The sequence below is a fragment of the Gossypium arboreum genome, chromosome 6 (assembly GCF_025698485.1).
Source record: "Gossypium arboreum isolate Shixiya-1 chromosome 6, ASM2569848v2, whole genome shotgun sequence".
NCBI classification, from domain to species: Eukaryota; Viridiplantae; Streptophyta; class Magnoliopsida; order Malvales; family Malvaceae; genus Gossypium; species Gossypium arboreum.
In genome coordinates this window covers 6,746,414-6,751,922 of record NC_069075.1, presented here as the reverse complement: position 1 = coordinate 6,751,922, position 5,509 = coordinate 6,746,414, and the positions used below count along the sequence as shown (strand labels likewise).

The 5,509-nt window shown below is 34.9% G+C and overlaps 1 long non-coding RNA gene across 1 annotated transcript; it reads right to left on the bottom strand.

Annotated features, from left to right (window-relative positions):
• Positions 1-2,237, bottom strand: LOC128293723 (uncharacterized). Its single transcript, XR_008283906.1, has 2 exons — positions 2,114-2,237; positions 1-291 (listed from the first exon to the last, which is right to left on the bottom strand). It is a non-coding gene; the product is annotated as an uncharacterized LOC128293723 (long non-coding RNA).
• Positions 2,238-5,509: the final 3,272 nt, after the last annotated feature.

Here is a 5,509-nt window from a genome sequence, read left to right as displayed (position 1 = left end):
TTTCATTGCGGAAGCTTTGCTTGTTGTCGTGTTATTTTGAAATCAACTGTTGTTTTTGAAAACGCGCCCTAAAGCTATCCAATTTCAACAGTTAAAATAAGTATTACCTATCTTAGTAATACATATTAAAAACCACCAAAAATAAATAAGCGGCCTTATTACATTTAAAAGCCCAAAACCACAAACGTAATTAAAAGGATGTCCAATTCACCAGAAGAAAATCAAACTTTCAGAACGGGTGGCCACTCCGAATTCCCTCACAGCTCCAAGCCCACTATGGTTGGGGATTTTCTGCGTAGATGAAAATAAAAGGGTGAGTTTGGGAAACTCGGTGTGTAAGGAAAACCCATTCAAAGCCCAAGTCACTCAAGCCTATTGGGCTAAGCCCATTCAGTAATGATGGTCTGGCGAGCCCTTTTGATTACAATAAAGCTGGGCCTTAGCCCTTATTCAGATAACAGATGGCCCATAGGCCCATTTCAAAATACATGCAACATCGGTAAACATATGCAAGCCCATTTGGGAGACTACTCAACCCACCAACCACTACACTCCACCGTACCAGCCATACACTCCATGTGGGGAATAGCTCAACCCACCCATTTAACACTCCACGATTCTTGACCTTCTGCTCGATTAACGATAAATTGAGGCAAAGCCTCCAAGACGTGGACAAGCCACTTTCAGTACTTCCTCCGTCAATATCCCATCCCATGCATCAGATAATAACAACATGGCATGCAGATAAATAACAACGATCAAACATGCATTTAGGTCAATTTAACCTAGGGGTATTTGGTAATTTATCTTCCGAGGTAAAGCGTAAATTTTCCACTTTTAAAGGTATTTCAGAATTTATCTATTTTAGGATTTTTCATGCATATTCCTACCTTTCACGTACTAACGAAATCACTACCGAGGGTTCTTACCGAATTGGGCAGTTGGCCCATCATTCCAATTTTGGCCCATTAAGCCCAAAAATATCGAGAACACGAAATCATGCACTTTGCGGTCCAAACATTGCAGCTTACCAAAAACATTAATCGATTTACCTCATGAGCATTCGCTTTTCATAAATCTACAAAATACGGTTTTCGGCATTTCGACTTTTCGACTTTTGCCGATCTAGACTAAGAAAGAGGTGTTAGTTACACACATTTTGCGACGATATCTTGACGAGATCCACACACGAACCGCCTACAATTGGATTACTAACACGTTAATCTAATTATTCAAATACAAACTACGTATTAACCCCTTACAATATTCGGCCAACCACACCTACAGATCATAGTAAACTTATAAGAAATCAATAAGCAACTCATTAACAAATTTTTGTCAATGTTTACCACATAATCATAATTTCACTGCAAGCTGTCTTCCTGAACAACAGTCACTAAATTATTTATAACTGGAGCTACGAAACTCCAAATCAAGTGCCGTTAATTTTCCCTGAAAATAGACTCATATATCTTCTATCCATAAAATTTTCAGAATTTTTGATTTAGCCAATCAATACCATAATTTTCTCAAAGTTTCCCATGTTTCACTGTTTGACTAATTTGATCACTCTTCATTACGAATCAAATTTCTCAATGTACAGAATTCAAAATATGTTCTTGTTTATTTCATTAGAAACTAGACTCAATAAGCTTTAATCACATAATTTATTCAGCTTCTAATTCATCTCCCACAATTTATGGTGATTTTCCAAAGTCACATTACTGCTGCTGTCCCAAGCAGATTTATTACCAAATCACTCTTTCACACATACTTTGCAAGCATGTTATTTAAACATGTATATCACCAATCAATCATCACATATCTATGATTTTACTTAAGTATAATCTCCATTTCATCATTTTAAAGCACAACATGTTAGCTGATTTTTCCCTTTAACATCTAAGGCACATGCATGCTCATTTGTTTGGCTCAACTTCACCTATCTTCCATTTTTCATCAAAAGAACATGAAACAACAACCATTTCCTTCATTTTAATTCATGACTAAATGCTCACAACACAACTAAAAATCAAAATATACTTCAAGAGTTAAGGTAGAATCAAGAAGAACTCATGAACCTCAAAATAGAAGCAAGGTACCAAGAACTTACCTTCAATTTTCCTCCTCCTAATGACCGAATACTCAAGAGCTTTCTCCTCTCCTTTCTCTTCTCTAACTTTCAGCTATGATGAACAAAGATGGACAAAACTTTGTTCTTTTCACCCTTTTCTTTTAATAAAACTTCATATTTCATCCATTTAATTCTTTAATACAAAAGACATGAAATTCTTATCATGAAACATTTACCTAACCCATTATCATGAAACATTTACCTAACCCATTATCATGGAACATTTACCTAACCTATTATCATGAAACATTTACCTAACCCATTATCATGGAACATTTACCTAACCTATTATCAAGGAACATTTACCTAACCTATTATCAATTTGTATCAATTTGTACTATAAATTATGGATATCAAGTGTACATTTTGTCTATAACAACATGATGGCTGGCCACTTCATGTAAAATGGGAGGTTTGTCATGCAAATCCTCCTATTTTGCACTCTTATTTATTTGGCCACTTCAATTTAGCCTATAGCACTTTCAAACATTTTCACATAGGTCCTATTTCATAATTTCACCCCTTTTTTCTTATGGAACAAAAATTAACTAAAATTGCCGGGTTCTATCTTATGCTTGGGCCTTCTAGAGGCCCACTAACATAATTAAACCTATGCCAACAGTCACAGGATTCCCGAAAATTGGGGCGTTATAGTTAAACCAATAGATATCCAAGTGCAGATGTTGAATCAGACTTAGGAGACAATCTATTCAATTACAGATTAGAACTGCACAGACAAACAATAAATCGAGTCGTAGTCAAATACAGAATAGAACAATGCAATTTCCTAATTCCATTCGCTATACACCATCTTCGACTAACCCAACATACCAATAGGGTATTTACTACCAATCTAACCCTACACACCACTAGTGTCGGTTTGACACGTTTCAGTGATTGCAATCTAATTGCCAGATAAGAGTACAGATACTAGTGGTTTAACCACTGTTTCAGAACAAAATACTTTATCCTTCCTCAGTTCCAGTCCAATGCAAATGCAAGTCTCGATGATAGTCAGTACAAAGTCCTATATGAATATCCAGATACAATCAATAAATTACTAAACTATCAATGATAGTCAGTATAGAGTCTCAATAACAGTCAGTACAGAGTCTCAATGACAGTCGATACAAACTCTGGAATCTCTCATTTCATACCTAACTACCAGTACATCTATTTCAAATCACCATACATTTTGTTACTACCAGGGTGTATTGATAAATTACTACTGTGAGCTTTTTGTAAAATCTTCTGAATAATCTTGAATTCCTTGGAACATATATCCTGCTTCGGAAATACAAATTACCGTCAGAACTAACATGAAATTCTGAATCAAGTGTTGACTCAATTTGTCCCCGTTTAGTAATCAACTTGAGATTCGTAAATTTGTTGCAAAAATGTCGGTTTAGCTTTTAATTCTGCTAAAATAGAACCATCATCAATCAACATCAACTGAGTATTCAAAACTCGCAAAGCAAACAAGAATTTTCTACTTAAAGCATCAACAACAATATAAGCATACCCTGTAAGATATAAACATGAAAACAACCTACAAAATTCCTTTGTTGTTAAGTTTTCAAATAAAACAATGTTATCAAAAACTTAATTAGCACAAAGCAATAGAAAATGTAGAAAACCTTTTGCTGTCACCCCTTTCACTGCCTTGGACGAATTTACTATCAGAAGGGTCACTTTTACACACCTTATCATCACATATAGGAGTAAAAGATTTTGTATCATCTACCTCGAACATATATTCAGTAGTTTCAGGTTCTTGGGCTTTAAACCTAGCAGATTGCCTTCTTAAACAAACCCTGCAACCAAAATATAAAAGAAACCATGAATTTTCCTTTGTCACTAAAGTTTTCAAACAAAAAAGTTAAAGACTAAATTGTTATTGAAAATAGTTTGAACTAAGCAATAAGAAATGTAAGAAAACCTTTTGTTGTCAATCCCCTCCTTGGCTTGGACTAGTTTGATATCAGAAGGGCCACTCTCATGGACCTTATCATCATAGGTAGAATCAAGAAATTTTGTATCATCTACCTCAAATACATCTTCAATTGTTTCTGCTTCTTGGGTTTTACGCCTAGCAGATTGCCTTTTTTAGTATCCCCTGCTAAGAAAATATAAAAGAAACCATAAATTTTCTTTTTCATTAGGAAGCACTAAAGTTATTTGAAAACTAATTTGTGCAAAGCAATAAAAATATACAAAAACCTTTTGTTCTTGACCCTCTCTTTGCCTTGGACTGTGTTAGAATTAAGTGACTCGAATCCTTATTTAAGTAAAATACAGTGGTAAAATAGAATAAAAGAAGAATCCATATAGAATTACACTTCTTTTATTTTATTTTAGAATAAGGTTTTTTAAACCTTATTAAATTCTATCTATTTGATATTGATTAGAATAAGGTGTTTCAGTCTTACTAGAATATGGCTTTACAAGCCTATAAATAGACATAGTCTATTCCTCTTGTATTGAATTCGAATTTGACATAGCGAATTTTTTTTTTCTCTGCCCGTGGTTTTTTCCCGAAAGGGTTTCCACGTAAAAATCTGTATTTTTTATTTTTATTTTATTTTATTTTTTTCACAAATTGGTATCAGAGCTTTCAGGTTGTTCATCTCGATCACGGTAATGGCTTCTTTGAACTATGAAATTCCGCTATTGGATCGCAACACCAGATTTGCATTGTGGCAAATTAAGATGCAAGCAGTTCTTACACAGATGGATCTGGAGGATGCCCTACTAGGGATAGATAAAATACCTTCGACATTAACAGATGAAGAGAAGAAGCGTAAGGATCGAAAGGCGTTAACACAATTACATCTGCATTTGTCTAACGAAATTTTGCAGGATGTGATGAAAGAGAAGACCGCCGCTGCATTATGGAAGAGGCTAGAACAATTATGTATGTTGAAAACTCTAACAAGCAAGTTGCATATGAAGCAACGTCTTTATGCTCATCGTTTGGAGGAAGGTGCGTCTATACACGAACACTTAACAGTGTTTAAAGAAATTCTCTCAAACTTGGAGGCCATAAAGATTTAGTATGATAAGGAAGATCTAGGGTTGATTCTACTTTGTTTGTTATCCCCGTCTTATTCAACCTTTAGAGACACGATTTTATATAGCCGCGAGTCTCTCACAGTTGATGAGGTTTATAATTCTTTGACCTTGTATGATAAGATGAAGCATCTTGTGGTTAAACTTAACTCTCAGGGAGAGGGTCTCATTGTTCGTGAGAGACAAGATCGGAATGTTGATAATAATCGTGGAAGGACACAGGAATGGAATCCTCGCGGTAAATCTAAGAGTAGATCAAAGTCTTCAAACAGAGGTAAAACTTCTAACTTTTGCAAGAAGAAATGG